Raw genomic sequence first — 26,567 nt, forward strand, 5'->3', positions numbered from 1 at the left:
ACCCTTACTAGCACTACAACTTCTTTCTCCAGACCTTCCAATTAAGCATTGGCATGCTGCAGGAATCAAAACAATTGGAGCCCTGTTGCTGGGTACAGATCTAAAAAGCTTTCAACAACTGATCTCGGAATTTAGTCTTTCGCATAAGGACTTTTACATCTACTTAAGGCTTAGGCATATAATCTCCCAAAGCTTGACGTCCACAGACCCTATCTCCAGGGACCTTCTCCGCCTTTATAATCGTCCTCTCGCTATCTCGAAGGGCATATCCTTCATCTACAAACTCCTCTCCAATCCTGCTACATCCTCAAAATCTTCAAACATTCTTTACTGGGAATCCCTGTTACACTGCTCCTTCCCTTTGGAGGACTGGCATCGTGCACTACGAACTCCAACAGTCGTCTCCAAAAATATAACGCACTGGGAAACGGTCATGAAACTGTTTCATAGGTGGTACTACACACCGCAAAAGCTGGCGACCATTTTTCCCACCCACTCTCCAAAGTGCTGGAGGAATTGCAACTCCACTGGAGACTTATTACACATCTGGTGGAGCTGCCCGGTTATTGGGTCCTTCTGGCTACAAGTTTCCTCCCTGGTTCAGACACTGACCAAATCTCACTACCAGCTGACTTCACGTATGGCTCTATTTGGTCTGGATACCCAATATTGGCCTCCTACTAGTCTACCTATGGTGCACCATGTACTAATCTCTGCGCGCCTGCTTATAGCACGTGCGTGGAAAAACCCTCTCCCACCAACACTACCTGAACTTCTCAACACACTCAATACTCATTGTCGCATGGAATTTCTCCTCTCTAGGGTAAACATGACAGAATCTAGATTCAACAAACAGTGGTCTCCCTGGTTAACACACCCGAGCTGCGTTAAGCTTGGGTAACACATAATCTAACACCCTCAGACCAGGTAGAGCCGGCAGTGAAAGTCACTGGTTTAATGTACTAATCTTGATATATTATATGTAAGTTAGCTGTGATTCTCCTGCAGGTCTGTTATCTGACTCAGTCATTTCAACCGACTTCTTTTCCTACCCTGTTTGTTCTTTTTTTTCTTCTCTCCTTTACTATTACTTTGGGACTACGTGCTATTCACATTTTAGTCTACTGTGGTTGGGCATGCCGTCCCCTCTCGGCCCTGCCCATGGGAGTGTTGGGAGGGGACGGGATGCCCCCGGACCTACTGGATCTAGCTATAAAGAATACATAGTATGCAACAGTTGTATGCCAGGTCCACATGTTGTTTATACTAGTAATTTAAGTTGTTTTATGTACTCGGGCATTACTTGCTTATTTGTTCATCAACTCTCTACAAATTTTGTACAATGGTTGATATCTCTGCTTATCTTTGCTTGTCAATGCGTTATATTACAATAAAATTGTTTGAAAATAAAAAAACACCTATTCCAAAACTCGGAGTTCCACCCGGGCCTTGACATAAAAGCCTTCCAGTGGTGGCTTGATAAAGGGCTATACAGAATAGGACACTTCCTCAGACCCGCATAAACGTTTTTACTAGATGGTACCTAGTTCCCTCGAAGCTGGCTTATATTTTCCCAGCGGCATCCCCCCTCTGTTTTCGGGGCTGAAACTTACAGGGTGACATGCTCCATATATGGTGGACTTGCCCCAGAATACGAAGTTTTTGGCATAAAATCTTCTCATGGATCCGCAAAATAACCACAATTTCTATTCAACCGTCTCCCCTCATTGCTCTTCTCAATTTCCCAGTGAAGGAAGCCTCCAAGATTACACAACGCCTCATCTATTTTATCATCCTAGGGGCCAACCTTACTCTGGCTAAAGCCTGGAAAAAACCTTCTGTCTCAACCCTGCTGGCTAGAAGAAAGATCTCCTGGATCATGAACAAGGAGAAGATGGCAAGTGTAATCTTGGACCAATCCGATAAATTTATCCAAACTTGGGAACCCTGGCCCTCATTTGTAGGAGTCACACTCTCACATTGACCTCAAGAGCACCTAATACTCGACCATACTCCCCCAGTCGACTACCTCTCATATCTCCCTCCTTTCTCTTCTCTTTCCTTCTTCCATTCTCTTTCTCCTACCCTTCCTATATAGTTATCATGTACCAAGGCGTATATGGTGGCCAGTGTTGTGCCAAAACAGCAACTCGTCTAAATCTAAAATTACTGATGCTTTACAGTGACCAGAAGTGACATAATTTGAGATCTCAATGAATTGGCTATTTTAACCGCTTCATCCCCTGAAGATTTTACCCCCTTCCCAACCAGAGCACTTTTTGCGATTCGGCACTGCGTCACTTTAACTGACAATTGCTTGGTCGTGTGACTTTGCACCCAAACAAAATTGACAACCTTTTTTTTCCCACAAATAAAGCTTTCTTTTGGTGGCAGTTGATCACCTCTGCGTTTTTAATTTTTTGCTCTATAAACAAAAAAAGTGCGACAATTTTGAAAAAATAGCAATATTTTTACTTTTTGCTATAATAAATATCCCCAAAAAATATATAAAAAACAAATTTTTTCTTCAGTTTAGACCGATATATATTCTTCTACATATTTTTGGTAAAAAAAGCGCAATAAGCGTATATTGATTGGTTTGCGCAAAAGTTATAGCGTCTACAAAATAGGAGATAGATTTATGCCATTTTTATTATTATTTTTTTTCATTAGTAATGGCAGCCATCTGCGATTTTTATCATGACTGCGACATTGCGGCAGACACATCGGACACTTTTGACAGTATTTTGGTGCCATTGTCATTTATACAGCGATCAGTGCTATAAAAATGCACTGATTACTGTATAAATGACACTGGCAGGGAAGGGGTTAAACACTAGGGGGCGATCAAGGGGTTAAGTGGGTCCTAGGAAGTGATTCTAACTGTTTGGGGGTGGGCTACAGCTCACATGACAGCGATCACTGCTCCCGATGACAGAGAGCAGTAGATCCTTGTTATGTTGCTAGGCAGAATGGGGAAATGCCTTGTTTAAATAGGCATCTCCTCATTCTGCCACTCTGTGACACTTTCGCGAGACACTGGCGGACTTTGAGTCCACGGGACCCATGGGCACGGTCACGCTGTACGTGTGTCCACCAGCTCCCGCAAATTAAAGGGGACGTACAGGTATGCCCATTTGCCCACTGCTGCCATTGTGCCGACATATATCGGTGTGTGGTTAACATAACAGCGGCTTCTTTGATGGGTTCAAAAAACAAAGCACACAGACCCCTCCAAGAGTTATGTATGTTGGGAGACCTTTTTTGAGAAGCTGGCAAAGAATGTAATTTACCCGCAATTTAAGCTGCATTCACACCTGCATGTTCTGGGAAAGTGCACAGAAGCGCATAGAAATGCCTGTTTCCAACTCAGAATAACATGTGGAAAATGTGAATCAGAGCCATTCATTTTTGGTGGCCAACAGATACATGCTTTTGTCTGAGGCAAAAAGTACAAAAAAACATCCCAAAATGCGTGGTAAAAACACACACACAAAGGTCTAGTAGCTTCTTTGTTGCGTTTGTTGCACGTAAGGCAGCCAATTCAAGTGCATGGGCTGCCCCTATGTCCTGGTGAACATGTGTAAAAAAAAACGTGCAAAAAAAACAAATGCAAGGATGTACGATCCTGCTACCTAGGTGTGAATGGGGCCTTGACCTCCCTACGATTTACCCCCCTTCATGACCAGGCCATTTTTGCGATAACTGAAAACCGTGCGCCCGTGCGACACTGTACCCAAATAAAAAGGTTTTCCTTGTTTTAGCTTTCTTTTGGTGGTATTTGAGCTCCTCTGTGATTTTTATTTTTTGCGCTATAAACAAAAAAAGACTGACAGTTTAAAAAAAAAAAACAATATTTTTTACACTCAAAAGGGGTGGTAGCAGCACACAGTCACTATGATCCTACACTCAGGTCTGTGCTCACAATGTCCCTGGATACTTGGATGCCTTTCAATATCAGACGATCATTACTCCCATGAACTCTCCTAACCATATCCTCAGTGGAATTCCTGGATCAGCTCCAGCTATTATCAGCACAATAGACCTCCCCAGCTCTAGCTTAGATGGGGCTTAGATGGGACCTCGATCAGCTTCTGTAAGAGCTTCAGCTGCACTGCCCAAAAGGGCAGCAGTCCTTCAGGTTGGGAACTTCTCCTGGACAAAAACCCCCGACTGCCTCAGACCACAAACTATTTATGCACTCTTCAGCCGTCTAATGGGCACCAGAGATTGGCTGAGTCAACATCAGTATCCAGGTTGCTGATTTGCCTTACCCAATTTACTACATTCTAGAATCCTCCAGAAGGCAGTCAAACCTGCAGTCAGTGAAATCTAAAACAGCCCAATGCAATCACTAACTGCTCCGCTGATTGCCAAAAGCTAGCCTAAATGTACCCAACCTTTCTAGAAACCTATCTAGGAGGGTTCTACACTAATATGGAGAGAGTCAACTCTATAATAAGGTCCATGGTTTTAGATGGGATGTCCAAAAAAGTTTTTATAGGTGTAATGGTCAAGAGACCACAATTTAGTGGCCATATATTGCAACAGCTTGGTTTACCCCACATACAATGCAGGGTTAATAGCCCTACATTGTATGTGATAACTTTTAGGGACTGTCTACAGCCTGGAGCACCAAAGGGAGAAAAGCGATATAACTTGTCGGAGCGGAGTGTTAGGTAAGTAATACATCCTTTTCAGTCCCCCTTAGATGTAATGAGCATTTAACACTTGCTGGTTTTAGGTGCTGAAAGCGGTACAATTATTTTGCATGGAAATCTGGCGTTTTATTTTGTAGTCCTGTAATTCTTAGGAATAACTCTCTTAAATCTCTTCAAATCAGAGTCTAGCAGACATCCCGGGTATGATAAAATTTATAATATAATAAATAATAATAAAAATTATTCAATAATGTAATCAAATCCTAAAACACTGAAAATGGACACTTTCTGGTTGCTATGGACAATCTCCAAATTCCAGGCAGAAAAAACTGTATTTATAATATAAAAGTGAATGCAGGGCACTGCACAGACCACTAGGGGCAAAGGGGGTGTGTCATTTTTTTTATACAGTACTGTAATCTGTAAGATTACAGTACTGTGTGTGTTTTGTGTACTTTTACTTTTTTGAATTTGGCGCCGATCTCCGCTCCCGTGCGCCGTAACGTCGCAGGGAGCGGAGCTCGGCGGCATTTGGCACTGTGTGAATCGAGCGGAAGACAGCTCGATCACACAGCGCGGAGGACATCGCTGGATCCAGGGGACAAGGTAAGTAACTTCTCCGTGTCCTCCCTGTATCCAGCGATGCGATCCCGAGTCTGGCTCAGGGTTACCGCTTATGATAATAAAATCCCAACCCAAGCCAGACTCGGGATTACTGCCAGGGAGGTTAATAACTTTGATTAGCATATTGCCAAACAACTAAAAATGTATGTTCGGTTATAATAAAGCAACCATAATTCTACCTAATAGGAAATACAGATACAGTATCTCACAAAAGTGAGTACACCCCTCACATGACCCCTCACAGGATCCGCCGGCCCCCGGCAGTTACCATAGAGATTTCCGGCGGACCAGATCGTCCCCGGAGTCTCTATGATCGTAGGGGAGGCCGGGCGCGATGTTATGACGTCACGCCCGGCCTCGGTATTCAAATTAACGGCGCCGATTTGGCAGGGAAGCCAGGATCGTTTTTTTTTTTTTTTTTTTTTTTATTCTTCCCAGCCTAGAGGTGAGATATGGCGTCTTATTGACCCCATATCTCACTGTAAATAGGTCCGATCCTGCCATATTCCTATTACAAGGGATGTTTACGTTCCTTGTAATAGGAATAAAAGTCATCAATTTTTTTATTTTTTATTTTTTTTTAAGTGTCAAACTAAAAAAATAAAAATAAAATTAACAATAAAAAAAATAAAAAAATGTAAAGAGCCCCTGTCCCCGTGAGCTCGCACACAGCAGCGAACGCATACGTAAGTCCCGCCCACATATGAAAACGGTGTTCAAACCACACATGCGAGGTATCGCCGCGAACGTTAGAGCAAGAGAAATAATTCTAGCTCTAGACCTCCTCTTTAACCCAAAACATGTAACCAGTAAAAAAATTTAAAGCGTCACCTATGGGGATTTGTAACTACCAAAGTATTCCACGAGCGCGTGCAATTTTGAAGCATGACACGTTGGGTATCTATTTACTCGGCGTATCCTCCTCTTTCACATTATGCAAAAAAAATTGGGCTAACTTTACTGTTTTTTTTTTAAGCATGAAACGAAATGTTTTTTTTCTGAAAAAAAACGTGTTCGAAAAATTGCTGCGCAAATACCGTGCGAGATAAAAAGTTGCAACGACCGCCATTGTATTCTCTAGGGTCTTTGCTAAAAAAAACATATATAATGTTTGGGGGTTCTATGTAATTTTCTAGCAAAAAAAATTAGGAGTTTTACATGTAGAAGAGAAATGTGAGAATTGGCTTGGGCACGAACCGCTGGCAACAAAAGTGAGTACACCCCTAAGTGAAAATGTCCAAATTAGGCCCAATTAGCCATTTTCCCTCCCCGTGTCATGTGACTCGTTAGTGTTACAAGGTCTCAGGTGTGAATGGGGAGCAGGTGTGTTAAATTTGGTGTTATTGCTCTCACTCTCTCATACTGGTCAGTATGAAGTTCAGCATGGCACCTCATGGCAAAGAACTCTTTAAGGATCTGAAAAAAAGAATTGTTGCGCTACATAAAGATGGCTTATAGACTATAAGAAGATTGGCAAGACCATGAAACTGAGCTGCAGCATGGTGGCCAAGACAGGGCAGGTTCCACTCAGAACAGGCCTCGCCATGGTCGACCAAAGTAGTTGAGTGCACGTGCTCAGCATCATATCCAGAGGTTGTCTTTGGGAAATGGACGTATGCCAACATTGCTGCAGAGGTTAAAGGGGTGAGGGGTCAGCCTGTCAATACACAGACCATAGGCTGTACACTGCATCAAATTGGTCTGCATGACTGTTGTCCCAGAAGGAAGCCTCTTCTAAAGATGATACACAAGTAAGCCTGCAAACAGTTTGCTGAAGACAAGCAGACTAGAGATATGGATTACTGGAACCATGTCCTGTGGTCTGATGAGACGAAGATAAAACACTGCCTTGCTAAAGAAGCTGAGGGTAAAGATGATGGACTGGCCAAGCAGTCTCTAAACCTAAACTCTATTGAGCATCTGTGGGGCATCCTCAAACGAAAGGTGGAAGAGCGCAAGTTCTCTAACATCCACCAGCTCCATTATGTCATCATGGAGGAGTGGAAGAGGACACCAGTGGCAACCTGTAAAGCTCTGGTGAACTCCATGCCCAAGAGGGTTAAGGCAGTGCTGGAAAAAATTGGTGGCCACACAAAATATTGACACTTTGGACCCAATTTGGACATTTTCACTTAGGGGTGTACTCACTTTTGTTGCCAGCAGTTTAGACATTAATGGCTGTGTATTGAGTTATTTTGAGGGGACAGCAAATTTACACTGTTATACAAACTGTACACTCACTATTTCACATTGTAGCAAAGTGTCATTTCTTCAGTGTTGTCACATGAAAAGATATAATAAAATATTTACATAAATGTAATGCCGTGTACACACAATCGGAATTTCGGCCAGCAAAAGACCGATGAGAGCTTTTCATTGGAAAATGCGACCATGTGTAGGCCCCATCAGAATTTATCTGTCCGAATTCCCGCCAGCAAAAATTTGAACGCATGTTCTCAATTTTCCCAACGGAAAAACTTTCTATTGGAAATTTTGATCGAGTGTATGCAATTCCGATATGCAAAAACTCACGCATGCTCAGAATCAACTACGAGACAGCAGCTATTGGCTACTGGCTATTGAACTTCCTTTTTCTAGTCCCGTCGTACGTGTTGTACGGCACCGCATTCTTGACGGTCGGAATTTGGTGTGACCGTGGGTAGGCAAGACAGCTTGAGCGCAATTCCGTCATAATTCCGTCGAGTAAACCAGCAGACCTTCTTCCAACCATAATTCCGATCGTGTGTACGCGGCGTAAGGGGTGTACTCACTTTTGTGAGATACTGTATATGTTTTTTCTTATTTTTGATGATAGCTATCCTTCAGTGTTTTTTTTTATATGACTTTATTAAAGTTATCTACATGGAAAGTTCCTGGTGACTACTAAAAATACAATATTGAATTTCTGTACATTATTGTCTCTCAAACGTTCACAATTTCACTAACACCATGCAAATATGTCAATGTATATTTTAAGAATAGGGCTGTTAAAATGAAATATTAGGTATTATTGTCCTAGTTCCTTCATTGGACTTAAAGGAAATAGGTATTTCCAGGAAACCTCTGGAGACCGTCAAATATAATTTTCTATATTCTTATGCCTGTGTGCCAAGGGTCTATGGGGAGATCCCAAGAGAACTGGATAAGAGAATATTGTGCTCTCAACATATTTGTTCGTGCTTATATTTAAAATATAGTTCACCTTAAAAATGAAGATGATCTAAAAAAGATTTACTGGATAGAATAAAGAAACCTGCAAGGTCATCATTGTGTGAAACTGTTTGGATGGTACTTTGGTTTCTGGTACAATTGTTATCAATGTGACTTTTAACGCTGAAAACTTGTTTTAAGTACACTATTCTTCATATATCCAGATCCCTAACTTTAACCTCAAGGTGACCCTATAACTTGGTCCACCCTTCCCTTAGCCCTAAAACCTAATCCTTTTGCACTTGAAATCTCCCCAACATTTGAACTATATATTTGCCTGTGGGCAATTGGCATGTGTTTTAAATACCCCCCTTTCCCCCAACAGCCTCAGCCGTCTCAGCACACACATTTGTGTTTCTTAAACTTTTGCCTTAAACTCACCATATAGCTTAAAGTAGTACTAAGGCAGCATTAATTGTATCTTTCTTTTTGTGAGCTGCTCTAAGGGAGTGTGATGGTACCCAAGTTACTAAAACTTGCACCATCTGCTTGGTTGCAGCTACTTTTAGAAACAATTTGGAACTTCTTTGATGATCATCATTGCTAAGTGTATGTGCAAGTCGTCTTGATATGTTGTCACCCCCTGGGCAGTGTTGAGGTTTATCTCAGAAATGTAGAAGGGCAAATATAGTGTGGGGGCAGCATAATTACTGTTGTAAGCAAACATTTCCACAATGCATTTATAACCACTTGCCAACTGCATACCATAGATATACAGTGACGAGGTGGCCCTGCTGCGCCAGATCACATACTTAGTACATGATCTGGAACTTTCAGGTAGGGGGGGAAAGCGTGCCAACTGCAACCCGGCTCTGCTGTCATTTTACATAGAAGATGCTGATCAGCAGGTGTCGGCCTAAAGTTTAGCACCCGCCGATCGTCAACACACAGGACAGGACTCTGCCTATGTAACAAAAAGGAGAAATCTCGCCCTGGGACTTTAAATGAGGTGGGCACAATAAGAGTAACAACAGTAAATACAGTATATATATTTATTCAGTAAAAATAATACATGATTTAATATCATCAGAGAAAGCCAAGTCATACAGAGTACATATAAATAGGTAGAATAATAATAGTAATAATGGTACATTTGTGTAGGAACAATCACATAGCAAACAAACCTCAGGTGTACCCGACATGTTTCACGAGTCCTAACTCGCTCTTCAGGGGTAGATGTGTATGAATTGTACCTAAGGTGAAAGGATACAGATTGGGTATATGGCATGATATTGGTATTTTAAAGGCAGAGGGTAAAAGGGGCCTAATGAGTAAAAGCTCCATACTTACCACTACACATAGCCAAACCAACGGGTGTGCAGCCTCCAAACAGGGGCAACAGGTGCCTCACCAGGGAGCCGAGGAGGTGGAGCCAGAAGGAACCATACACAGGGCATATTGGAGGAAAGCATTGCATGGATAGAAAATGCGTATCCTTATTGGTCTCATTATGTCCAAGGTAAGTATTGGCTACAAACATAAAGGTGTATGTCAGATAATCTGGAGTAGTAGGTAAAATACAGTAATGTACAGTAATGACATAGAGAAATATATATGTAAATATAAGACTAGAGTCATAAATGGCATGGACAAGAGGACTGTAGGGAGATGTAGTAAGGAGATACCAGATAGTAGCATGAGTGAAAATCAAAAGGTGAACTGGAAGAGGGAGGAAAAAATAAAAATAAGAAAGAAATGAAGTGCAAGTATAGGGAAAAGCCTGTGTGATCAGAGACAGCTGTAGGCGACTGCTTGAGAGGAACCATGTGGAAAGAACAAATGAATATACCTGAGTGAAATAAGTGTATAATTGCATGTGTAGTAGGTTCCAACAAGAGGCATTCACAAGCATGTGTGTTCAGTGAAAAAGAGAGCTGCAAATGAATCCACGTAGTGCTAAACCTCCAAGTTATATCCAGGAAGGGCTCAAGAGGCTCCGCCCCCAACGTCACATGTGGATGACTGGCGCGCGAGCGCAGAGAGTGCCCGCTGTCATCGGGAAGTGCTCAAGCACTCCTATAGGTCATCCAGATGCCATAGTGCGTGCAACCATAAAAAAGCAGCAAAATCACAGACATTGGAATGGCTGGCGCATACACATGGCACCGATGTGTTGGTGGCCCCACCTGCTTGAAAGGGCAGGCGGGGGCATCAGGCGACAAGAAATCCCCTTTTATATTCATCACAGCTCCCAAAGCAAAACAAACAACACTGTCAACAGCAGAAAGCAACACATCAGATGGATAGGGATATGAACCCTAGATTTGATACGGACCATGTATTAGCTACCACTTGGCTATGCAAATATAGTACATATATTGGTAGAGGTGACAGCAGACTGGTTTTGGGCTGTATGGATGTCTTCCACCCGGATTCAATATAGAAAAAAGAGAAAGTTCTGGTGTCACCAGTGACACACCTCCATCCATAAAATATGTAACAAAAAGGAAAGATCTCGCCCTGGGACTTTAAATGAGGTGGGCACCTCTAAGCCAATAAGAGTAACAACAGTAAATACAGTATATATTTATTCAGTAAAAATAATACATGCATTAATATGTAAACAAGGCAGAGCTCTGTCCTGTCAGCAGGGAATGAATGGATTTACTTTCCCTACAAAGCAGGAAATGAAATTGATCACTTACCCTAGTAAAAGCACCTCCCACACTACACACATAAACACTGGCTAGGCACACAGTTAACCCTTTAATCACCCTAGATGCTTAACCCCTTCCCAGCCAGTGTCATTAGGCAACCCTTTGATCACCCCAGAGTTGGACAGAGGTGGGGCCAAGCTTAGTCATGAACAGTGGCGGATGGTGCTTCATTTTTTGGGGGGCAGCAAACAAACCCCCCCACCAGATCCGCACTTACCCCAGGTCGGGGTTGGCTTTGGCGGCTTCCCTGGCTTCTCCTCCCAGTCAATCCAGTCTTAAGAGCAGGAAGACAATAGAGAATGTTGATTCGCTAATGTTACAAGTGGGTGAGCTCGGGGCACAGTGCTCTGCACCCCGAGCCCAGCCTTTTTGAAGTCAATTAAAGCCTCAGACTCTAATCATGGGCTTCGGGAAAAAAAAAAAAAAGCTTGTAGAAATCTATGCGTCCTGTGCCCTGCATGGAGATTAGGGGCTGGCGCATGTAGATTTAGGGGGGCGGCGCCCCTTATGGACTGGACGCCGCTGGTCATGAATTTAACATTTTAATTCACAGTACCTTTAGCTGCTTATCTATTGGGCTCTATTGCTTGTTTTGGCAGGCAGTAGACATTTGCGATTTGTTTTCTTACGAATCGAAATTTAGACAAAATTTGCTTGATTCGCAGATTTGCATGTATCCGAATTTCTGAATCATAAAAGTATCGAATTTTAATGACCCTGAAATAAATTATAATAAAAGCAACCAATTTGTGTTCATTCAAATGACATAATGCGATAGTTTGGGCCTTTTTGTTAATGTTTGAAGCATCCGAAATAACTACAATTAATAAGATTCTTTTTGTTAATGATTTGCTAAAAAATTCCTCGCCAGTCGTTTTCAAGAGCCAGCATGCATTCCACCTGCGTACCACCTAGAACAGATGTGACGCAACCAGAGATACCACCACTCTTGGAAACAAGCGCCGAGGAATTTTTTAGCAAACCAGTTGATTTACGGCAACAGAGAAATGTGACTGATCTGGTTTTTGGTTTTATGAGAACGTTTCTTAATAAAGCTACTGCACAATTTATTGTTTTTCATTTTGGGACATCCCTGCTGGTGACATTGGATGCCTGCTGAGCCCTTATCAACTGGAAGGAAGTTCACAATTAGATGTGAGGGTCTTCGTGGCCCAAAAATTATCTGGCTAATCTTGCTGGTGTATTTGGATGTATGCTGAACTCACAACCTTGTAAAGAAATCCCATATAAGCTGTGAAGGTCCTAGGGCCCCAAAGAGATCTGGTGAGTGGCCCACTTACCATAGGTGGCAGTGCACACTAGGATAAAGGAGCACTTATAAGTAAGAAGAATATGGATCACCAATGGCACATGAAGTGTTACTAAGAACTGTTATTGTCATTGAGTACAGGACTTTTTTTCACTGCTATCAATGTATTTGTTTTTATTTATTCCTATTTTTGCTGTGAATTTATGTAATTAGAATTTATCGTCCACACTTTAATAACACATACAACTACAGTATATATCTTGTTGACCAAAATTGATGGTCTTAGGTTATTAAGAATCAAGTAGGTTCATTGGAGGCGCCATTTTAATCTTTTTATGTAATCTGAATTAATATGTTTTCATTCGTTATGTTATTAGGTTGAATTAATTTCCCCATTCCCAACTGACTTTGTTTGACCCAGATACAAATTTAAACAAATCGCCTTAACCCCAATACAAGAAAAATCGTATTAGAATATTCACGCTAGGCTCACTAGAATAAAACTAAAAGGATCCGAATCAATTTGGATAATTTTTTTAGGTCGTTATGTTATTTCGGATCCATCAAACATTAACAAAAAGCTCAAACTATTGCATCATGACATGTAAATGAAACAAATGACTACATACAAACTTGTTGTTTTTGTTATAATTTATTTTGGATTAGTAAAAATGTGTTACTATTGTAATTCAGAGATGTGGATACATCTGAATCTCTGAATCACGTAAATTTTGTCTGAAGTTAGTGTCATAGCGAAACATATCACACACGTCTAACGGCTAAAAAACCCATGTGAGTAAGGCCTAAAGGTAGCTTCTCCTTGTGCACTGTTTCCTCCTGTGCTTTCCAGGTTATCAAAAGGATTACTTAAAATGTTTGCTTGTAAAAAAATAATGATTTTATTATTTAACTAGAGCCCCAAGACATACAACTACAGTATATATCTGACCAAAATTGATGGTCGTAGGCTATTAAGAATCTAGTAGGTTCATTGGAGGTGCCATTTTAATCTTTTTATGCAATCTGAATTAATAAGTTTTCATTCGTTATGTTATTAGGTTGAATTAATTTACCCCATTCCCAACTGACTTTGTTTATTTGACCCAGATACAAAATTAAACAAATCGTCTTAACCCCAATACAAGAAAAATCGTATTAGAATATTCACGCTACACTCACTAGAATAAAAAGGAAAGGATCCAAATCAATTTGGATAATTTTTGATGTCGTTATGTTATTTTGGATACTTCAAACATTAACAAAAGGCTCAAACTACTGCATCATGACATGAAAACGAAAAACAAATTAATATGTACAAACTTGTTTTTGTTATAATTTATTTTGGATTAGTAAAAATGTGTTACTATTGTGATTCAGAGATTTGGATACATCTGAATCTCTGAATCACGCAAATGTTGTCTGAATTTAGTGTCATCATGAAACAAATCGCACACGTCCAATGGCTTAAAAGCCCATGTGAATAACGTTTAAAGGTAGCTTCTCCTTGTGCACTGTTTCTTCCTATGCTTCCCAGGTTATCAAAAGGATTACTTAAAATGTATGCTTGTAAAAAAATAAAGATTTTATTATTCATAATAAAAAATATATAAACTTTCTCTTAAATGTGTTAACGTAAAATTCTAAAATAAAATAAAATTCACTCAAAACTATCCTACTTTCCCTTTATCACAAACCGAGATAAGTCCTTGCAATTATTCCAGACAGCAAATAGAATTTTTAAGCGTCTGTAAAAGCATCTCATAAGGCCATCTGGTACTCTATGCCTTAACCCCTTAGTAGACAGCTCTGCAGATATTCCAACATGTTGCGCAACACCCAACATATGCAGAAAATTCACTTCCCATCAACAGCCCCGTGATGTATGAGAAGTCAAATACTGCACTTGCTCATTACACAACATCATCTTACACTAAAGACTAACTAGCGGACCCGCCATTATCAATGTCTACAGAATAAAAGAGATGCTCAGAAGGCATTTTATCCAATAAGTCTAATAAGTACTACAGAATGTATTAGTCAAATTAGTGTAATAGGAGATTTTATTATTCAAAATTATACATTGAATAATCAAATTTCAAATGTGACTACACAAAGTATTCCATCTGCCTTGATGTTCTCCATCTGTTAAATATACACACATAGAAAATCACGAGAGTTGAAAAGCTACGGTAAATCTGATTATACCTTTTTACGAGAAACCAGCAAAAAATTAGGCAACAGCAGACTCAAGTGGGCAAGAAGTTTACAGAAATACATTCTGCTTCATAAATATTTGATGGTACTAAGCAGTGGTTAAAATATTAAGAAAAAGCTGCTATGTCTGATCTAGGAAAGCATGGACAGACAGGGATGTCCATGGGGGTTTAGTCAACATGTGTCAAACAGAGATTTAAGCTCTTCATTATTGAACTGTTCTAATTTTACACTGGCAGAGGATTCTAGGCCAGGGTGTTGAATAAAAGGCAGCAATGACAGCATCAAGACAAATTTTCATGACGCAGATTATATAATTTGTATTAGGCGTGCTCTTAAATCAGTGGTTCTCAACTCCTGTCCTCAGGACCCACTAACAGGCCAGGTTTGCAAGATAACTGAAATACATCACAGGTGATATCATTTGCTGCTCAGTGATTGCAGTATTCTAGTCTGCATCTCCCCAAAGTAATACTCCAAAGATCTAGCCTGTTGGTGGGTCCTGAGGACTGGAGTTGAGAACTACTGTCCTAAATCATTAGAAATGAGCAGCCAATTTCCCCCAAACTTGATGTTGCTACTAAAACAGCAATTACAACTTTGCCAAAATTAGCAAGTAACAAGTCTTGGTTGTAAAGCTTTCCTTGTTGCTTTGTTTATAGGCGCTTGCAGATAGAGCGCTCTGCGGGGTCACAGGGGCTTCGTCTCCGGACCTCACTGGCAGTCACAAGCCGGCATCTAAGATATCCAGGTGATCCAAAGATCATATGAAAATCTCAGTGGATCAGATGTCCCGGAGCGCAAGGAAAAGAGGCTCTAATAGTGTATTATCGTTTAAATGATAATTTATTGTAAAAAGCAAAAAAGGTACTCATGCAGTACAATTACTAAAAACGTTTCCCGGCAAAACAGGATATAGAAACACCCACACCTCCAGGGTCACATGGGGCATGATGAAGTCAGTGCGTAGCTCTGCCCAACATGTTTCATCATACGTGACGTCTTCCGGCAGCACCAGGAAGATGTCATGTATGACAAAACATGTCAAGCGGAGCTACGCGCTGATGTGAAACTTCTGTATTTTATATAGATGTGTTACACAGCGAGTGCTATATTTCAAGCATTTATTTCTATTTTTTATTTTGATGATTATGGCTTACAGCTAGTGAAAACCCAAAATTCAATATCTCAGAAAATTAGAATATTACATGAGACCGATAAAAAAAGTTGTTTTATCCAGAAATGTTGGCTTACTGAAAAGTATGTCCATGTACAGTATAGTATAGACTCGATACTGAGTTGCCTGTCATTTTGCATGAATTACTGCATCAATGGGGAGTGGCATGGAGGCGATCAGCCTGTGGCACTGCTGATGTGTTATGGAAAGCCAGGTTGCTTTGATAAGCTTCAGCTTGTCTGTTGGGTCTTGTGTCTCTCATCTTCCTCTTGACTAGGGATGAGCCGAACACCCCCCGGTTCGGTTCGCACCAGAACTTTCGAACGGACCCCAAATTTGTACGAATGTTAGAACCCCATTGAAGTCTATGGGACTCGAACGTTCGAAATTAAACGTGCTAATTTTAACGGCTAATATGCAAGATACTGTCCTAAAAAGGGTTTGGGGACCTGGCTCCTGCCCCAGGGGACATGGGTCAATGCCTAAAATGTTTTTTAAAATGGCCGTTTTGGCAGGAGCACTGATTTTAATGACGATTAAAGTGAAAAAAAAGTAAAAATATTCCTTTAAATATTGTGCCTGGGGGGTGTCTGTAGTATGCCTGTGAAGTGCCACGTGTAACCCGTGTTTAGAACAGTCCCTGCACAAAATGACATTTAACAGAAATAACGTCATTTAAAACTGCTTGCGGTTTTAATGTTATATCTGGTTCCTGCAATATGGTTGAAAATCATTGAGAAAAATGGCATGGGTAGCCCTCCCTGCCCATTACCAGCCCCTTTGGGTCTTGTATGCATATTAAAAAATGGAAATACGTGTGGCCCCCAGGCCCTATATACTCAGAACAGCAGTATACAGGCGGTGCAAACAAGACAGGGACTGTGTAGGTTTGTTGTGTTAAGTTGAATCTGTTTGTAATTTTCAACTGGTACATTTTTAAAGTGTAGCTCCAGTCAAAAAAACTACTTTTAAACTTTTTGGAAAACATAGGGAAGGGTTATCATCCCTGTATAATTTGTTTTGCCGTCTGTCTTTTTCAGAGCACACAGACAGCACACACACTGTGGCCAATCATGGCTCTCCTCGCTGCCGGCGCTGTGATTGGCCAAGCATGCGGGGTCACAGTGCATGCTTGGCCAATCATGAGCCAGCAATGCACTGCGCCATCGCAGTGCATTGTGGGCCGTGAGCGCCACTCGAATTTGCTGCGAACGGCCCATAACGTTCGGAATTCGCCGAACGGGCGAACAGCCGATGGTCGAGTCGAACGTATGTTCGACTCGAACACGAAGCTCATCCCTACTCTTGACAATATCCCACAGATTCTCTATGGGATTTAGGTCAGGCGAGTCTGCTAGCCAATCAAGCACAATGATACCATGATCATTAAACCAGATATTGGTACTTTTGGATATGTGGACAAGTACCAATTCTGCTGAAAAATGAAATCAGTATCTCCATTAAGCTGGTCAGCAGAGGGAAGTATGAAGTGCCCTAGCATTTCCTGGTAGATGGCTGTGCTGAATTTAGACGTCACAGTGGACCTGATGCAACTTGGATTTTGAGCCTCTCCACTCTTCCCCTAGACCATGGGACCTTGATTTACAAATGAAATGCAAAATTTCCACAGTCCGTGATGATGATGAAAATTTAAAAACGAAATGCTTAAGATGCACCTGCATATGAAAAATCCATTGTGCTTCAAAGTGCTCTCTACTCCGTGCTCCCTTCTTTTTGCCTCCACACTCACCAGACCATGATGATATACTCGCTTTGCATATATACCAACAGCATTCGCTCTGGCTATCTCCGGTGCTATGGCTTTAGATGGATAGATGTTCCTCTATATTGTTCCATTATGCGTGCATGTTTGGAAAAACATAAACCAGGCAGTATCCGATAGCGTGATACCATTTATTGAAGATTAAAGAAAAAAAATGTAAGTCTACTCACATAAAATTGTTGCTCACATCACACAAGCTAAAGCGCATGTAATATAGTACAGTGGTTGCTGCTCTCAGCAACCATCTGCAGACAGACCGGACTTGGGTAGATGAAAGTGACACCAGCAAGCCCCATCCAACGTGATTTAATCACAATGACATTATCAAGAGCATCATTGTGATGAAACGCCAAGTGCTGAAACTGCTGGCCTATATTACATGCACTTTATCTTGTGTGAACATTTTGGAACACTAAGTAATCATTTATCATTTAAACTTTAGCATAGTATAACCAGTAGCGCCACACATATTTGTTTTTGATATTTGGAATACTCTCTGGGAGGAAGTAGCCATTGTGCAGGCAGCCACACCAAGAAATTAACCGTTAGCACAGAGTCTATAGCATAAATTAGCACTAAACTGTGAGGAAGAGGCTCATATTTGACAGTTTCAGAAAACAGAAATATGTTAATTTATAAACTCCTTCAGTGTAAGACTGTAGGTAAAAATGATGTTCAAATGTTTTTTTATGTTTGAGTCATTTTACTATTTTGAGGAGAATAACAGAAATAACGCTCATACAGGGGCCAAAGGATCTAAGATGAAATGAACAAAGATGTATTCCACACATATTCCAATTCTCAATAAAGACGTATTTTAAAACTATTTTAACCACTTCCCGACCAGCGCACGACGATGTACGTCGACAGAATGGCACGGGCAGGCATATTGGCGTACAGGTACGTCCAATATTCAATGCCGCCCTGCCATCGGGAGCGCGCCGCCGGCGGCGCGCTCCCGCGCTGGTCGGGACCCCCGTGAGTCCGGTCGCGGGACCCGCGGACTCGATCGTCGCGGGCATCCCCGCGATCGTCTCACGGAGCGGCCCAATGGAGGAAATGCTGTGTAAACAGCATTTTTCCATTCTGCCTAGCAACTAGTGACGCTGATCTCTGCTCCATGTGATTGGAGCAGAGATCAGTGTTCACTAAATGAAAGCCCAACCCCCCCACAGTTAGTAACACACCCCTAGGAACACTTAACCCCTACACTGCCACCCACTGGTTAACCCCTTCACTGCCAGTGTCATTTACACAGGAATCACTGCATTTATATAGCAGTGATTACTGTATAAATGACAATGGTCCCAAAAAAGTGTCAAAAATGTCCGATGGGTCCCCCACAATGTCGCAGTCACAATAAAAATCGCTGATCGCCGCCATTACTAGTAAAAAAAAAAATAATAAAAAATTATTAATAAAAATGCTATAAAACTATCCCTATTTTGTAAACGCTATAACTTTTGCGCAAACCAATCAATAATCGCTTATTGCGATTTTTTTTACCAAAAATATGTAGAAGAATACGTATCGGCCTAAACTGAGGGAAAAAAATGTTTTTTTATATATTTTTGGGGGATATTTATTATAACAAAAAGTAAAAAATAATGCATTTTTTTCAAAATTGTCGCTCTAATTTTGTTTATAGCACAAAAAATAAAAACCGCAGGGGTGATCAAATACCACCAAAAGAAATCTCTATTTGTGGGAAAAAAAGGACGTCAATTTTGTTTGGGAGCCACGTCGCACGACCGCGCAATTGTCAGTTAAAGCGACGCAGTGCCGAATCGCAAAAAGTGGTCTGGTCTTTGACCAGCAAAATGGTCCGGTCTGAAAGTGGTTAAAGCTTGGTGTGACAGATGGAAAAGTCCCAACCACCATATAAGTAGATGGATCAGGGAAAGAATAATGAGTGGAGCATAATAGAGAATCGAAAAGAGAATCATAATGAAACCAGGTGGTGGAAGGGAAATGGAAAAACACAGGATAAAATAAAGGACAGGGTCAAAGTAAAAAGGCATGAGTAACATGGAGGGGAGGTATGTGGTGAGGATACAGGATGTATCCCCCACAGACTTGGGATGGAGGCTCAGATAAGTGAACTGTAGACAACTCTGGCTAACCACAGTTCCCATATCTTGAGAAATGTAGGTTGTAAATCATTAAGGAGGCTACAAAACTTTTCATTAACCATCATTAGATTTATATAGGCTTTGACTTCTTGAAATGGGAGCTGGGGGCTGCTTCCATCAAATGTATTTTTGAACAGCTCCTCTTTTTACACCAGTGCTCTGGTATTGCAAGTATGCCTGTCATGAGAAAATAGACATGCATTTTACGCTTATAACAAGGATTTAAACAACTATTTTTTTCACTTGGCTTCAAATTGGGAACCTAATTCAAGCCGATAACATGACCGTGTTATTTAATTTCCTGCCTCTTTCCTTTTCCTGTTAAGATCACTTCCTTTTTAACTAGCTTCAACAAACCAGCTAAACAAGTTAACTAGCATTTAAATAGAGATGGATATATATATATATATATATATATATATATATATATATATATATATATATATATATATATTTATGGTCGGAGCCCTCCGCTCTAAGAGATATGAAAGAACACATAAACACGTCACAAGACTAACAACATAAAATAGACCTGAATTGTGCCCTTGGTCTGCTGTAAGGTAAGCCCTGGTGAGCTGGGTGGTGAGCCCTGGTCTGCTGGCGATATGCCAAGAGAAGGCCGCATACCTTAAGAAAGTAAATGGATGTTTCTGTAGAGAAACGTGTTTTAAGTGAAGTACTCTGAAAAGGGAAATGGGTGGGTGGGTACCTTGCACTGGAACCGACACAGACCGTTGTGGGTGGTCTGATTATATACCCTCCGGGCTCCTCCCATAATTACGGGCCACCATACTGTCCCTCTTATTTATGGTCGGAGCCCTCCGCTCTAAGAGATATGAAAGAACACATAAACACGTCACAAGACTAACAACATAAAATAGACCTGAATTGTGCCCTTGGTCTGCTGTAAGGTAAGCCCTGGTGAGCTGGGCGGTGAGCCCTGGTCTGCTGGGCGATATGCCAAGAGAAGGCCGCAAAAGACTTGGTTTAGGGAGGTAATTATTAATTTATGTACAACAAGACACTACGGGGCAAAGTTGCTGAAGGCTCAGGACATTTCCACTTGTGGATTGGATATGTATCGAGTAAAGCAGGTGGATTCCCGCCTGCCCATCTTTGATCGCGTGGACTGGGACCCCGTTTCGTGAGGCTGCTGTTGCTGCTCCAATGCGAAAGAATGTCCAAGAAAATGACCAAGGTCCTGGCCTAATTTGCTCAAAAGGAACCTGACGTGACTAATGAACTGGTTGCTGCCTGGGGTACTAATCGGGAATGGTAGTAATGGGCTGTCCTGCGAGGGATCAAACATATGGGCCAAAAATTGATCTAGGATGGACACGGGGCACCAGTCTTTGAGAGTTTGGAAAGGTTTGATGTCAACCCCTGGACCGGACTATTGTGTTTTGGACACCCTGAGGAGCAAGATGAAGTCTGATGGCGTGTGAGGTGGCGTCTACGTAACACTTTACAACTGGGATGGTGACAGTATTCACTGGGGCGTAAGAAGCTGTAGAAAGCCAGGTAGATGGCTGCTTGAACGACCAGGCTGAATTTAGCCAAAGGGGAATGTGACAGGATGAAAGACACGTCTCGGAATATGGCGCTGGTGACGGGTAGCCGTTTAATACTGATTTGGGGTCATTGCCTGTGAATACCACACAACATGGTCTTGACCGTATGGGCGGCAAACAAGACGGTTTGTTAGGATCTCATAAGGGGATGAAATACTGGATGTCAGCTGAGTGGGGTCTAAGGTATTGTGTGACAATGCCAACTGTGTGTGGTGGCATAATATGAAGACCAGGATGTGATGAAGAACTCTTGGTATTGCTCTGGGGTTTGAGGCTAGTAACCTGACATAGAACCTCTAGGCTGCACGGTAGGCCTTCAGGGTGTTGTGAGATAGTGAAAGATTAATAAGGCAGGTAGCGTCGTGAAAGTGTTGTTTGAATCCGAGGTTAGCTACGACCAGTGTGGGATAAGAGACATGGTCGTGTCGGTTCCAGGTTCCTGCAAAAAATAACGAAGCAAAGTTAACGGGTAGTGCATCGGCCAGATTATTGCGTTTGTCTGGGATGTGGACGCAAAGGACGTTAGATTGGTGCTGTGGGGATAGTGGCACCAGCCTGCGCAGGAAGGTCATGATAGCAGGCTACTAGGACCTCCTTTATTCATAATACTGGCTGTGGCTTGGTTGTCTGTGGCGAACGTCCTGCCCAGTTGTTGCACCAGACTTGAGCTGCTGCGACAATGGGGTAGAGGTCGAACAAAGAGGAGGACTAACTGAACCCAGGAATCAAGATGATTTCTGACGGCCATGGCCCTATAAACCCAATTTGGCCAAAAATTGAGGCGAGGACCTGTGGAGGCTGTGGTGACCATGACTACCTGAGATGAAGAGAGAGATGCTGAGGGAATGCACATTGGCATGCCATTCCAATTTGTGAGAAATTCGACTCCCGTGGGCAGATCTGCTATAGCTGGCACATCTTAATTTAAGGATTTAGTCAGGGTCTTTACCTGAAAGAGAAACACTAAAAGGGAGGTAAAGGATCCCCTTGATTCTGGCTGCTGCCTTGGCTGAAAATGAGCGGTGATAGTCAAAGGATGGGCACCCTGTGTACTTGTGACCTGCTGCATGCAGATACGGGTCCAATTCTACCCTCCTGTTGGGGTTGCTCTGCCTAACATGTCTCTGACTGTCCCCAAGGCCAGCACAAACTCTGTGACAGTGAGCTTGCGATTAAGTAAAGGGTCTCTGGCCTTCAGGATGACGGAGACATCTCCCCGCGAATATGACTTGTTCTAGGCCAAGTTGTGTACTGCTATGAGGAGGGATGCTAAGTTAACGTCGTTGTCATCCAAGATGTCCTCCTAGATGCCCTGCTAGGACAAGGTGTGCAGGGAAGACGATGGTGCAGAAGTTGGGTGTATCTGTAAGTGAAGGTACGGGAATGACGGTGGTGACTGGAGCTGGTAGGGGCACGGTTGGGCGTACCTCCAGGGCTGTCACTCTGCTTGGACTTCGGCGACTGCTGTTGACAGTGTGGTTACCCAGGAGTGCCGCTGAGTAGTCGCAAAGAAGATAGACTGAAGTGGTGCCTGGAAGGGGTGCCACTGGCGGTGGAAACAGTAGCCTAAAGGCTTGGTTTCCTGGCTGCGGCAGGGTAGGATTTACTCCTGCGACACCGTTCTGCTATGAGTTTTTTTATTTTTTTATTGGTCCAAGCTCTTGTGAGACTGTAAACCGCCGCTTGCTGAGCCCATAAAGGGTGATTGCAGGGCTGAGGCAAAGTCCCCACTGTCTGCCTGCGACATGGCGTCAACTAAAAGCAAGGGGGGGGGGGGTGCGTATGTTTTAGGTAAGTTGCAAAGGTAGGAGGGGATAGTTGCGTTGGGTAGATAAGATGAAAGGCGGAAGGAAACAAGAAGAATAGGACAAGGAACGACAGCCATAGTGACAGTTGGTTTGTGCTCGAGCGCTGTTGAGTGTGACTTTAGAAACCTCAAAAGAATGCGTGACAACCGAGGTGAGCCAGGAGGTGACTGGCTAGGTAACCGATAGCCCGGGTGTCAGTCTGTGCTCGGCACAGACGAATGAAGCAGAGCGCCCCAGGGCGGACTGGGGTGGGTAGCTGAAGTCTGGTATACTAAGTAGGAATGTTGCGATCTGTAGTTAATTGACGTGGGTTCGGTCTACTAATGCTTGCACTGCCAGCAAGTATGGAGATTAGGCGACCTTGTCTGCGTATTGAAGGCTTGTGCTTCGAAAACAGAGTGAAGTGCACAGAAGTATGTGACAGTTGCTAACGCCTCAGGAGCAGGTCAAATTCTGTATGTGAAGTAAAAATATGTAGTGAAAGAGTGTTTTAGAGAAAGGGGGAATCCCACTGAACTAAACACCTGACTTTATGCACTAGTTGTGAAGTCGACTGGTTGGGGTCGAGAACTGAGTTGACCGGGAGCCTGTAGTAAGGTGACATGAGAATTTTGTTTTGACAAGGGGCATTGCAAAGAGCTCTTTGGGGCAAAGCTGGCCCCCTGGTGAAGATGCAAGCCCTCGACAATGGGTTTTTTTTTTTTTGTTTTTTTTTGTTTTTTTGTTTTTTGGGAGATACTGTCCAAACCTGGTGCAGGGTGGACTAACTGGTGTTCTAACTGGCCTAAAAAGGGTAAAGTGACAGAGAAAATAATGAGCAGCCGTGTTGCTACCGGAGACGATGAGTGACAGTTTGAGCCACTTGCTGAAATGCTTGCAGCGATTGCAAGGAAGCGGCTTTATTTGAATTATGAGGTGAGAATGAATGAATGGATGAATGAGGTGAGCAGCTGTGTTGCTACTGGAGATGAGTGGCCGTATTAAGCTATTGCAGAGATGCTTGCAGCGATTGCAAGAAAGCAGCTTTATTTGAATCTATAAATTAAATTATAAGTGTGTAGGAATGAGGAGAGCAGCCGTGTTGCTACTGGAGATGAGTGGCCGTATTTGAGCCATTGCATTGATGCTTGCAGCGATTGCAAGGAGCTTTGTTGAAAGGCGAAAGAAAAGGTTTATAGAGGAAATGTGATTATGTAGGAATGACCGTGCGCAACACTGAGCAAATTGGTGGAGAGAATTGTGTATGATCATGTATGGATAGACTGAGAAAGTCAAACGTAACTACTGCTGAATTCGTACAGTCGATGTGACTAGTTTGAACTGGGCTATAGCTATGGAATAGTCTGCGAAAGATTTGACTCATTTGAGTCGGAAATGCAACAGGATTCGGCTTGGTTGCTAGAGTTGCGTTTGGCAAGGTCTGGAATCGTTGCGCCGATGCTGCGCTAAGACTCAAATCTTCCGTAGATGCGACTAAGAGGCTCATATATGGGATCCGACCGTATCGCTAAGGATATGGCTGGGTTCGGATTGATTGAATTGTGATGGTGGTTGAAGGGGCTGGTGATTGCCAATGATCCGAAACATAGAAGCGAAGTTGCGACTAGATTCGAATCGGCCGTAGATGCGAGGTGACTACAGGGCTCGTATGACAGATCTGACCGTATTGCAGATGATATGGCTGGGTTCGAGTCAACTAAATGGTGATGGCGGTTGAAGGGGCTTTGAGATTGCCAGGGATCCGAAACATAGAAGCGAAGTTGCGACTAGTTTCAAATCGGCCATAGATGTGAGGTGACTACGGGGCTCGTATGACAGATCTGACCGTATTGCCGATGATATGGCTGGGTTTAAATCAACTAAATGGTGATGGCGGTTGAAGGGGCTTTGTGATTGCCGAGGATCCGAAACATAGAAGCGAAGTTGCGACTAGTTTCGAATCGGCCGTAGACGCGAGGTGAGTAAGGGGCTTGAATGTCGGATTTGACCGCATCGCCGTGAAGTGAACGGCTCGAGTAAACCCGCGTTGGGTAGAAAGCATGAAATACATGAAAGATGACATAGAAAGACTTACGGTGGCGTAAGTGCGACTTTTTGCAAAACGAACATGATAAATGAACATGATAACGTAACTACTAGAGTTTAGAGGAGCGGTAACAACAAAGTCCTACCTGCAACAGCGAGTGTGTAGCGGTCCGAGCGTGGGACAATCGATGAAGATATACGACCGATCTCAAAGGTACAACTATGTGCACACGCAGTGAGTTGGCAGAGTCAGCCTGTGCAATGCATTTGACACGAATCAGCTTAAAAAATGTATGAGATGAATCTGATATAAATTGGCAGTAAGGAGTATCTGATATAAATTGGTTGTAGAGTGTATGCCATTCCTTACTGTGAAACCAAACACCTATCAACCAACCATCCCCCCAGGCTAGTCAAGTGCAGGAAAGACATCAGGTGGGTTTAATTACACCTCAATCAGCCACAGAAACCCATACAAACAATACCTGTTTATCTCAAAAAAGGATGAGAACAGTGAATCTTATAACTAGTGAAGCCTACGGCGAGTGATATTGGAGAATGACCGACAGCGACTCGGAGGCTTGGATCTATGAATGAATCGTATGTTTGGTAGAAGGAATTTACGAATGTACTATGCCTGTGCCTAAAGATGTCGGGACATGAGTGTCAACAACTCAGAGGTAGGTTTTGCGAAAGGGGTGCAGGATAGTAAGCACGATAAGCCGCAAGTTTGCACATGATATGAAAAGATTCGGATACTACTTATCTGCGACCATGAGCGGGAACCGCCGACGAAGACCACGAATGAAGTAAGCCGAAGTGCACCTGCGATTGGACGCACAGATAGTCGACCGTGAGGGAGCTGAGAAGAGTCGGCCCCTTGATGTGCAGTACCTTGCACTGGAACCGACACAGACCGTTGTGGGTGGTCTGATTATATACCCTCCGGGCTCCTCCCATAATTACGGGCCACCATACTGGCCCTCTTATATATATATATATATATATATATATATATATATTAATAATAATCACTAAAATAGCCATGGCAACGCAACACCTGATGATTACACCTAACTATTTGATCAAAGATATGTGACCACCCTTGCAAACTGTTGAGTTCAGGAGCTTCTGGTGAGGGGTACTACCAGGGATCTCCTGCAGCAAGTGCTGATTGCCATGCAGACTTGTGAGCATAGAAGCCTAAGATGAGCAAGGTCTAGAATGCGCACTCATATATGCGTGCACGTGCCCGTATATGTAGTAATGCGTACGCATCCACAGATTCTGAAGCCCAGCAGCATCATTTAAACTGAGAGTCTGCCTGGCTTAAGTGCTGGATTGTCTTCAGCTCTGGTTCTTGTGTTCCTGATTCTAGAAAGTCTGCTAACCGTGTTCTTGACCAGTCTATGTCTGACACCTATCTTCGATCTTC

Source organism: Lithobates pipiens, unplaced genomic scaffold, assembly GCF_037356315.1.
Source record: "Lithobates pipiens isolate NorthernLeopardFrog02 unplaced genomic scaffold, aLitPip1_a1.2 Scaffold_13, whole genome shotgun sequence".
NCBI lineage: Eukaryota > Metazoa > Chordata > Amphibia > Anura > Ranidae > Lithobates > Lithobates pipiens.